The sequence below is a fragment of the Larus michahellis genome, chromosome 7, assembly GCF_964199755.1.
Source record: "Larus michahellis chromosome 7, bLarMic1.1, whole genome shotgun sequence".
NCBI lineage: Eukaryota > Metazoa > Chordata > Aves > Charadriiformes > Laridae > Larus > Larus michahellis.
The window spans coordinates 40,019,207-40,030,748 of record NC_133902.1 but is presented as its reverse complement, the minus strand read 5'-3'; the positions used below and the strand labels follow the sequence as shown (position 1 = coordinate 40,030,748).

The 11,542-nt window shown below is 38.5% G+C and overlaps 1 protein-coding gene across 4 annotated transcripts in view; it reads left to right on the top strand.

Moving 5' to 3' along the window:
* Positions 1 to 568: 568 nt before the first annotated feature.
* The window catches only part of SCN2A (sodium voltage-gated channel alpha subunit 2), a 78,814-nt gene continuing 67,840 nt past the window's right edge, over positions 569 to 11,542 (top strand). For all 4 annotated transcript variants that reach the window (XM_074595672.1, XM_074595669.1, XM_074595673.1 and 1 more), the window contains exon 1: positions 569 to 820. The gene's annotated coding sequence lies outside the window, so the exon portion shown is untranslated. The remainder of the gene's footprint in view (positions 821 to 11,542) is intronic.

The window sequence follows — 11,542 nt, the reverse complement described above, 5'->3', positions numbered from 1 at the left end:
AACAATGTAACAGTTCTTGCTAAATACAAACATCCATTCCTTTTGTCTTACATAAAAATTTAGTTTTCTCTGGCTTTCAATAAAGCTATAAATATAATTTATATTTTGCAGAACCAATAATCAAAGGGAAAAAAGCAGGCACTTCTATTTTCTACTATTTTGTAGTGGTGAATTCTGAATAAAGGATGAATTTTTTATTTTTAAACATAACGTGCATTAGTACATAGTAAAATAAAGACATCTGGCAGAACCTTGAGTTTTCTGCAATTATTTGCATGCAGATGTATCCAATACTTAATTAGAAAAATAAATTGTGCAGTTTATATCTCAAACTAATTTTAAAAATATCTAATCATTTATTAGTCCTAACTAATCTACTTACTAATATGCAATTAATATGCGATTTAAAACTAAAATACAGTTGTTTTGATAGGGTGTTAAAAATCCAGCTGAGCTCATTTCCTTGCCAGTAGGTGGAGCTAGCACGTAATATGCTGCCTCCTTGTTTCCTCCCCCTCCCCTCCCCTCCTCTCCCCCCTCCCTTTTTTCCCCCCACAACCAATTTTCTGATCGATGCTGGGATTCAAAGAGTGAATCTCAGAACAGGAAGCAGGCGAAGAGACTACAGAATACTGCAGAGGTTCCTTTGTTGCTTTGATGGGGAGGTTCTTCCTTCATTTTTTTCCTTTTTCATTTCAGTGAAATTAAGACTTTACAAGCTTCTTTGCCCAGGAACCTGAACCTGCAGTAGAAGGAGCCTCATCATCTACAAGCGTATGGATATTTCTTATGCCATGATTTGTAATTCTCTTTTAATCAGGTAAGACAACATGATATTTAATTAAAATGCTTAAGCAACAAATTCCAGTTGTTTTGTACCAAGGTTCTCCTCCTGTGGCGCCACACCTAGTTTTCAATTAATATTAATAGAGCAAGAGGGGAGGATATAATAGCCATCTTTGCCACTGTATGGGTTTTTCATAGTATTTAATTAGGTCTTAGCGCAATAATAGAAAATGTTGTTCTTTTGAGTTCTCTGGCCCTGTGTTTTTTTAAGATTGTATGTTTATAATTAGATTTACTTTTTGAGTTTGTATTTTTTGTCTTAATTGTGGTAATTTGTTGCTGATGTTTTGAAGTGGTCATCCACAAGTATTTTCTTTTTCTACTGGAGGTTATAATGGTGCTTTATCCAGAATACAAATTGGAGTGTATTTTAAAGCATATGAATACATCCCTGGGATTGCCCAATTTTAATGCAGAAATGTGCTGTTGCTTCTCTACACCATCTTCAGTCAGAGACTTGCTTTACCTCCTAAATTCTCTTTTTTTTTTTTTCCTGTGAGGTATAGGAGATTTACAGGATTCTCCCCTCCCTCATCTCCCAAAACAGCCTCTCCCTGATGCAAGACAGAATGGAGGACTTGTCTGTGACTAAACATGGTCTTGCAGTGCTGCAGATATCATATGAAACACATGTGAATTTTGTGAATAGTGGTTTTTTTATATATATATATATATGAGAATGAATTTTTATTTCAAAAACATCATTCCATATTGCAAGGGAAAGAAAAATATTCTTTTCAGTATTTTTTTAGGTGCATGATACACACTGGGAGAGACAGCAGAATGACTCAGGAGGTGGGAAGCTCATGCAGCACCCCCTGACTCTTCTTTCAAATCTTCTGTGGTTTTTTTTCTTACCTTCCCTTAATTACAGCAATAATTTAGTCGGGAAAAACGCCATAGAAATGCATTGACTTACACAGTCGCAGATCAGAGAAAGGGCTCAGTAGCCAGTATGTGAGAAAAAAGAATGTGTGATTAATTTAAATGCATGTTGCTTTCTATTATGAGGTAGTAAGTAGGAAAGCACTGAACCAAAATTTTTGCACACCTGTATAAAGGTAAACTTTTTTTAGCAGTGATTAGTGAAGCAACAGAAAATTGCCTGTTGGGATTTGAATACTAGATACTACCTTGGCTTTAGATAATCCTTTAAATATATGTGAAATGTTAAGAAGGTTCACACGCATTCTTGCCATCTATGCGTCTTGCCTGCTTAGCTGTATTTTTCTGATCAATGTTTACAATATGTATATATGGGTATGGCTCAGCTGTTGTAGTGCCTGAAGATATCTTCACTAAACGGTAAAGGATCATCCATTCTTGAACAGATTTGGAGAAAAGATGAATAATCACATCCAAATGATCTTCAGGTTCCTCCAGTGACAAATGCATTAAATAAACGATGCTCTCCTAGGTCTATAGGCCCCAATTCAACAACAAACAGGCATGCCAATGGATGACTCACATTCTTAATATTAGGCAAGTGGATAAGTACCTGGCTCTGTTCTCTTGATTTTTAAACTGCACAAATGTTCAGGGAGGGAATAACGTTTTTTTTTAATCCAAGAGATTTTGCAGTGTTCATAAAATGCAGTCAGTAGGCCAAACTAGTATGTAGCTTCAAAGACAAGCTACAGATTTACTCTTACCTTTAAAAAATAAAATCTACTGAGTTGTTACAGGCCTTGAAGGAAAATGTTGAATCTGAATTCTTACGGATTTTTGAGTACGTTAATTGTGAATATTAGTCTTTGGGAAACACAAACACGTAAATGGCCATGTCATATCAAAGCATGATACAGTTACCTTTCAGTAGCAATGGCTAAAGTCAGATGTTTCTGGAGGAGTCCAAGAGAAAGTTGACCCTAAGAGAAAGCTGTCCCTCCCTACCTTTTGTGAAACTTAATTTTAGGGGCCTTAATTATAAGCCTTCTTGTTATTTTTGCTCATCTGAATTACTCTAACTGAAGTGTACTCTCTACATATGTAAGCATCAGATCTCCACAGCAGAGACCAGCAGACTCACTCTGCAGCCAGAGCAAGAGCCCAGCAGCAGTTACGCTGCCAGTGCTGCTTGCTCGATTTCTTCCATCACAGACCTTGATGAACGGATTTGCTGGGTCACTACCTGCAGCCCTGCTCTACCCCCAAGTAGCCCCTCAACTCTTCCCGCAAGGGAAAAGAGAGGACACTGAAATCTAATATATCCTATCTGCTTGAATCATACTTGACACCAATGAATGCAACTGTAATCCCTCTTTATGCATGCAACTCTCGGCTGCAGCATGAAATTGCAAACAAGGTTTTTACTGTGTTGTTTCCATTGTTTTAAGGGCACACACACTCTCACACCAACTTCTCCAGAGCACAATGTGGATCCTTCGTGGCAGCAGACCCCCTGGTCCTGTACTCCCCCAGGGTGGGGGCAGCCTCTCGTCCATAAGAGCCCCCCTGTTCCTCTGTTTGTCCTCAGCCCCAGCTTGCTGAGCAGGCGTCAGGGAGCCTGGAGGCCTCCTTTCTAGAGGCTTCCTGAAGCCACTCGAAAGAATCCATTTCTTGTCCTTGCTCTCCTCTTGCCGACACCTACCAGTCTGAGAAATGCTGGGTTAAAAGACATTTCTGTGTTGTGACCTGAATCTCTTGTTCTTCTCTTATTGTCTTTGAAAGACAAATAATATATCTGATTTCAAAGAAGTGTTAATGAGGGGAGGTAAATGATGTTGTGAATCACTGAATACCATAAGGATAAGAATTATTAAAAAAGCTAAGGAGGAAATTAATAATTCTGTAATCACTGCATGTTTGGGAAGATATGCAGTAAGGAAGGTCTGGGACCAAAATACTGAAAGAGGACAATTCAAAGAAATATTAAATAACTATATTCATGTTGTTCAGTTCAAATTCCTATTGTTTCCCATCTTGCAACTTACCTCTCTTATTTCTGCTCCTGAATCTACTATTGTTCCTTTTCCCACCCTTACTATGATTTTAAGTTAGGCTGCTTCCTCTTTCTACCTTTTACCAGTTTGGGACCAGCAGAAGGGCTTTGCTTCTGCTGCTGGTCGCAGCATTTGATGCCTCAGCAGCTATCGTTATCAATTGCACTGAATGGGCTGCTAGTGCTAGGCAGAAACACAGTCAACATGTGGCAGCTCTATAAGTATTTATTGCAAGCTGCTAAGAAGCTTTTTCTGAGCATATTTAGAAATTATTTTACAGAAGTACTGAATGGCCAGATTTCAATAAATTTAAACGGGAGCAACAAAATGCAAACTCTTATATTGCCTGAGCAGCCTACTTGACCAAATTCAGGCTAAAGAAATTGTAGTAAAATTTTTCAAAAAAAAAAAAAAAAAAGCTGGAAATATATTTTAATACTGCAGTATTACCAACGTACTCATTAAATAATCACAAAAATAGTTTTTAATCTTCCTATTGAAAAACCTCAACAACATAGATTCGTTGTTCTCTCCTTTTAGTTTCTAAACTTGGTAGATTAATACTACTTTCAAACTTTTCCCAATAAGCAGACCACAAATGTACTTTTTCTATTAAATGGTGAAGGTTTATTTTTATAAGCATTCAAGCTGAAAGAAATCAGAAGTATCATGAGGACGCATGGATGTGCATTGTCAAGTTCTTTCCTTTTTAACTTCATTGAAAGAAGTATCTTGCCATTTATAGTGTCCTTAAAGAAAGAAATCAGGATGAGGCCAACAGCATAAACAAATTCAATCTCAACAATTAAGGTTTGGCAAAGCTGAAGGAATTGTAAAGAGATTCTCATGATGGAAACTATTAAGTGAACAAAACTCTGTCAGCTCTGTTCATAGTATACAGGAAAAAAGTTCAAAAAATATGAAAGAATTGGCAAGAACTTATTTTTTAGGTCTCTCTATCTGAAGTTCAGTGATTGTTTCTATATAAAGTTTTCTTAGGTTTTGTGCAATTGAGATAGCAGTTGCTTCTTGGTGCTTAGCTTAGCTTCCCTTAAATGTGGGCAGAATCTGATTTTGGCCGGATGAATTCTTTTGACCTGCTAATGCTAGCTAGCTCTCACTCATCTTCTTTCCAGAGATCCTCACAAATACCTCTTATGTGGTGAAAACGATCCTTTTTCTTGATAAGGAAGTCTACACGTTCAATAAGATAATGATTGCTCCGGGCAGTGTGTCATTACCTTACTTAGACAAACTGATAACATATAACATTAGCAGACATGCATTTTAGGATGATGGATGTCCAGGTTTTGAACATATAGCAAATATTTTTCTAGTGGTCTAACATGGACCTGTTGTATGACAGGAGATGCGTGATTTTTATGCCATATGGCGCTGCTTGTCTGGTCTTAAATGCAGTTGTAACATACAGCTTTTGAGTACATTTAGAAGATGTCAAATGACCCACTCCAGACAAAAAAATTGGGTACCATTCAACCCTGCACTGAAAAAGCATGACTGCAGCGGCTTTAGCCAGCACTCAGCCTAGTATTCTGGTTTCAAAGGCAGTGTATGTGCTTTTTGGAACTGTACAAACCCACCTGGTTATTTTGGCTGCTCGCTTGGCCTCCTAGCCTATCACTCCCTAGCGTCCTGGTCACTGGTACTGAGCTAACTAAACTAAAGCTACAATATTTCCACATCTACTGCTCATTCCTCTGACAGTGCGAATTTTGCTTCAGTTAAACTGTTAACCAGCAGGCTTTCAGAGCGGGGCAGAAACAGTCTTTCTGTTTGAATAGGTGTTATTTCTATGTTATCTTTTTTCTATACCATCCTCGCCATGTCTCACCCTCCTCAGTGTAACTGCAAAATCCTCAGCAGACTTTGACCCCAATGTAGTTTTGTTTGATGATAAATCTAAATGACTCACTCTGAAATTAGGAGTCTGACTCAAGTTTTCTGAAGCAATACACCGTGTTCTAGGCTCACCCATTTGTCTTGGTGGGATCACAGATATATTGGGAGCCAGATTCCACATACGTATTCAAAATGGAGTCAGATGCATGCAGAAAACTTAGACAGTCTGTGATCTCGAAAAGAATAGTGGTGAGGGTTTAATGCGTCATAAACTGCATACAGATAGAGCAAGGTCAGAAAGAAGTGTCCTTTTCCTAGACACTGTTTGAATTTGCTCTTTAAAAATGAGTTCCATAAACAGGTGCCAAGGAAAAGAATGTTGAAGTAGCACCTGAGTATCTAAACAGACCATGTACTTACAGGGCAAATTTCTATACAACCACAACTACTATGAAACAAGTACTCTGCCCTGGATACTTGAAATTTGACGGCCTATCTCTCAGTGTACTTATTGTATTTTGTTTATTAGTAAATATTTGTACCAAATGCAAACCAGTGGAAAATCCTACCTCCTGGGCCACAAGGCCGGCTTTGTTAGATCTGTATTTCCCACTGGAAGTCTCTGGAGAGGTTATTCTAACTGGGACTGTGGCACGCAAGGTCATATCACGAGATCATAACAGGTGTATTTGTAGAGTGCGAGAGCTTCATATGTTTTCTCTTTACTGAGAGTCAATAATGAAACCATGGAAACTAAAAGAGAAGTACGGATACCAGGCAGAACGAAAAAAATCTTCCATCTGTAGTTGCGTTAACCTGAAAGCAGACATGGGGCAAGCGCTACATGATTATTTCCAGATCGAGACTTCACTGATGGCTGCACAAACATCCTGATGGCAAGTGCATCCGCGCAGGTTAGATTTTGCAGTGCAGGGGCAGGTTTCCATTTTGTAGAAGGCGAAGTACCACAGAAGTGCTGACGGTAGGCAGTCTCCTAGGTACCACGATAATTCTCCTAGTGAAGCAATGAGAATACACTTTGAAAATACTGGGATGCAGGATGAGCTAATGTTTTATTTTCGTTTGGCTTCTGGAAAATACTAATAGACAAAATGTAAAGCACCCAATTTTACTGCCAGTAGCAATGGTAAGATGCAAATCTTGAAGTTATTAAGGAAATCAATTTGATTAGGAAGCAATAGATTATGAGTGTTACTGGGCCACATTTATGAGAGTCACTTTTCAATAGAATAATATTTTACATCTTGCAAACAGTTTGCTTTTGTAGTTTTGTTGGCTAAACATATGCAACTGTCAGAACATTTTCAAGAGTTATTGTTTCAAATTTTCTTTTTTACAATATTTTCAGTTAGAGTTAACATTTAAAGCGCTCCACAGCCTTTTACAAGATTTGTGACTGTAAAAGGTATTTCTGCTTTTTCCAGCTGTAGCTTTTATGAATTACATGATCTTTGATCTGAAGCAAAGCTTTGGCCCTCTAAGCCAAGCTGAAGGCAGGTTAGCCTTTGCACAGAGAAAAATCTGTTGCTCTAGCCTACCAGTATCCTTAAAAAAAAAAAAAAAAAATTATTAAATTTGAATCTAAGCCTCAGGGTATGAAGATGATGACCTTTTAATATTATATAGGACACTTGCGTGCTATCACTCATGCTGATATCTTGCTCTCTGAGAGGCAGAGACTGGGAACCCAGAAGCATTCTCCATTGCTGGGAAAGGGATTACATTACTTTTCTCAGTATTGACCTCACTCCCAAATTAGTTTAAGGATTCACACATTCTCAAAATAATCTGTCCTTAGTGAGAAAAATGATGGATATGATGCAGAAATTGAGTGAGCTGGTATAAATATTGTGAAGATGGGCAAACGGCTCTGAAACTGTGAGAAGGAAATAGTCCCTGGGAATCTAGAGAAGAGAGATTGATGGGGGGAAAGCAATGGAATATAGGAAGGGGGGGGAAAGAGAAATTTTAGGAGGGTACACAAATTCAGTTCATACGAGAAAAAAGCAGAACCCATTGTAAAGCAAGTGTTGAAATATGTATCCGTTTTCTTGTACGGAGGTGAGCAGTGTGGTGTGCATGGCTCCAGTGGGAAGACCTCCTTGCAGTGGTACAGCTCCAGGTTGCAGGTGATAACTGTGCACAAGGAATGCTTGCAAGAACTCTTTGGGGAGCTCTTGTATTCCCTCTAATCAGAACCTGTTTTGCTGGCTCAAACATAGTGGGAAAGGAAAAACTCTCCTGAGGAGGTTTTCAACATCTGCTCCCTTGCTTTATTCGTATGTACCAACAACTGCAAATGGAACATACTCAAAGAAAAATTTACAGTTAGGAAATTATTCCAAACGAGTAAATTTTCAAACTCCAGTGAACAAATCACAGTTCCAACTCACCCAGCTATAATGGGCTGCAGTAGCCTAGACTCTTGTAGATTATCCCAAGCAATCCTTCTTTCCCTCATAGTTATAAAATGATTTTATAATGAACAAGCCTCCTCTCCCCGCCCCCCCTTTTTTTTTAAGTTACCTTGAAACTAAATCTGCTTTTTCAAAGACTGACTGAACTTTACAGCTGTTGGTTCTCTGTGGTTTGTTTCATGAGTTTTTCTCTTATGAAAAAATTCAGGAGACAAAATAGATTAGTTTGGGGCAGATGGACGGTGTAACTATTCAGCTTTCCATTTCTGGCACATTCCCATATTTAAAAGGAGAAGCGGTACAGAAGTTTTCTTCACTACCCAGGAAACTGATGTCTAAGTATGAAATAAAGCACCCATTTTATTGCAATCATACTTTGCCATCAGGTAACTTCCTAAGGGATTCTCATGAACTTGGCATTCTAAAAAGGTATGTTCCAGCTGAGACTCATGTTAAATCGGGGGACTGTTATAAGGCATACGTTGCAGACTGTCAGAATAAACACTTATAATGATCTCGGATCCTACATTTATGAATCTGTGTTGCTCCCTCAGGCCTTTTGAGTTTCTTGATGGAATAGTGATATTACCTTTCCACTCTTACTTAACTGCATATGTCTGCCATATGCACTTTGTCCCTCAGGATAACTTGATCCATAAAGATGTTTTTATAGCGTTCAGAGTATTCTCAATTAATGTCTTGATACGACAGCTAGGTTATCAGGACGCTATAAAAGGCAAGCAGAAACTGGGCCTGGCAAGCTGTTTCAGGGTTGTTTGTTTGGTTTTTTTTTTTAATGGCATTTCTATTTAATTGTGGACCAATTAACTACTCAGTTTCCTTTCAGATAAAAAAAATCTTCTAAATTTAATAGAGAGTTGTTTAATGCTTCCTAATGTTGTATATCTGACTGAGCTTTTCATTACTCCGAGAAACAAACATGCTGGGTCACCAGGGATTAGTGGTGATGTTTGCTGTCTTCCTTTGCATTGGGGGGGATGAAGCTGTAGCTCTTAAGTTTTCTTATGATTCCTATGTGATGGTCTGGGAAATCCTAGATAACCACTCAGCTCTGTTCTGCACAAGTCACCAACTGTATTATTCACAATGGGATGTGATTTCGTGCTGTTTGGTTTAATTTTTCCTTTTTGGTTGCCAAATTTTCAATATACATCCAGCCTGATGTGCCTCATGCTGGTGACATCTTCATTTAAAAGACGTATTTACTCAACTGTAGAGATGCCTGTAGTGTGAAGTTTTGGACAGCTGGCAGAACTGTAGTAAATCATAACTATTAAAATACATTAATATATATACTAAGTACTATAACAGGAATATTCAGTTCTTACCCTGCCTCTGTTAATGTGTATCAGCATGCAAACCACATATATTTTCATATGTCATTCTGTTTCCAAAACCACACATGGTTCTGTTTCTCAAAATGTAAAGTGGGAATAACGTTAAAAGGTGCAAAATAAGTGGCTGATATTTAATAAAGATGTGTGCAAGCACAAGGTTTCACTAAATAGTTCACATTTAAAAAGTCGCATTAAAAGTATGTTAGTAAGTGGCAGAGTCAAGCAGTCAGTTATGGGACAACGAAATAAGATTTTCTTTACATTGTGGGAATCAGACATATTATTTGTAGCCACCTGTGAAAAGCGGGATTTAGCGAATTGGCTGCCATCATATCGGAGTACTGAGTAGGATTCATCTCCTCTCTCTCCCTTTATAGTCAGTGGAGAGAAACAGGCACTTCTAGGGCACAACTTGCCTCATCATAAGATATCTATCTAAAATAGGTCAGAAGAATTGCCTTTTAAAGGATCCATTTTTCTCCAGTGAATATGAAAGGAGTTCAGATTGGCTCAGATGTGGGTGCCTGCAGATACAGACATCTGACGCCAGGGAAGGTGAATCCTACCCATGACACAGGCAGAGGTAACATCCAGTTCTGCAAGGCAGCATCAGCATACAGACCTTACACAAAGGGCAGTACACTCTGTCCATGTAGTTATTGTCCTTTTCCTCCTCCCAACTAGTCACTTCTCCTAATCCACGTGCAGCACCAATGAGTCAAGGAAGTCTCCTCCAAAACAAATCTCACCGCTCTTAAGAGCTTGTCCATACCATGTACTACAGAAGACGGTGAATGTTGCATTATAGTATCTATTGATAAATGAACAAAAGTAAGGCAGATGTCAGTTCTAGCATATGCTGCCATTTGAGTCCTCCTTCCTGCAATAATAGGATTTTTTTATTGGAGTGTTTCTACACAATTTTACAGAGACCCTATTGATATCCATATGAACGACTGGGAGTTACTGAATGTACGTTTACACATACTTCACAGACCTCTTACTTGCCATCCTTATATTTCTCTATAAACTCATTTTCAGATCTTATTGTCCATCCTTCAAATTAATTCCAGTCATCTCAACTTTTTATTCTCTCTCTTGTCCATTCAGTCTAAGCTTTTTGCTTTATCTTATCTCCGCTTGCCCCATTATACTGGCTCCCCCCCACCCTCCTTCGCTTTTTCCCAGCCTGGTCTCCTGTGAGGTCAAACTGATCAACCTAGATGATTTTCTTGGTCATAATAACCTGCAAGTCTTTGAGCTTTTCTTTTCTCTCCAGCCAGCCTCCAGGACTACTATAGCTAATTTTGAGACAATCTCTTTATCCAGGCAGACAGTTCTTCCACGTATCATTTCCCTGGAGGTTTTTTTTGATGCCAGTCTTCAATCCCAGATACATCTCCTTTTCTTCTTAGCTCCCCCCCTTTCCTTCTGTATTTCCTTCTGCATTTCTTTTTAATAACCAACGCATAGGATCATTAAGAACACAAAGACAAAAGCATTCCCAATCTTAGGTCAGCATGGTCCACAGAGACACAGATTTCAGCTGCAGGAACATCCCCTCAGCTGGACACTGGAACATTAACAGAAAAGGCATTATCTCTGGAATTCACACCGTTAAACCTCTAGGGTGCTCTTCCAAATATATGCAAACTAATTTTTCAAGTCTGGGCAAGTATTATAGACATCACTCCAACAGAAAAGTCCAAAATTCAGAATGTTGTTCTGCAAAAAGTTCTGCAAGACTTCATAGTCATACTTTGAAAATTGGCAGCTATAAAATTTTAATGAGAAATATATATATGTTGCTTTTTCGTGGAAATAGTTACATCATTTGAGTTGAAGCTTTCCTCTAAAAATCTGGCTGAGGCAAAAATGGAAAATTTTAGCCCCAGCACTTTAAGTTTAGCATAATCAAGCAAGGGAAAGGAGGGAAAAAAAAATAAAAGGAAAACAGGACAGGTCAGGCATCTCGGTAATAAACAGTACCGCCAGCCCCACCTATAATTGTCATGAAACACGACAACCCGTAACTAGTAGCTGGCTTGGACCCATCTGCACTCTATCCCTAAGGATATAGTAACAACTGCTAACCCAT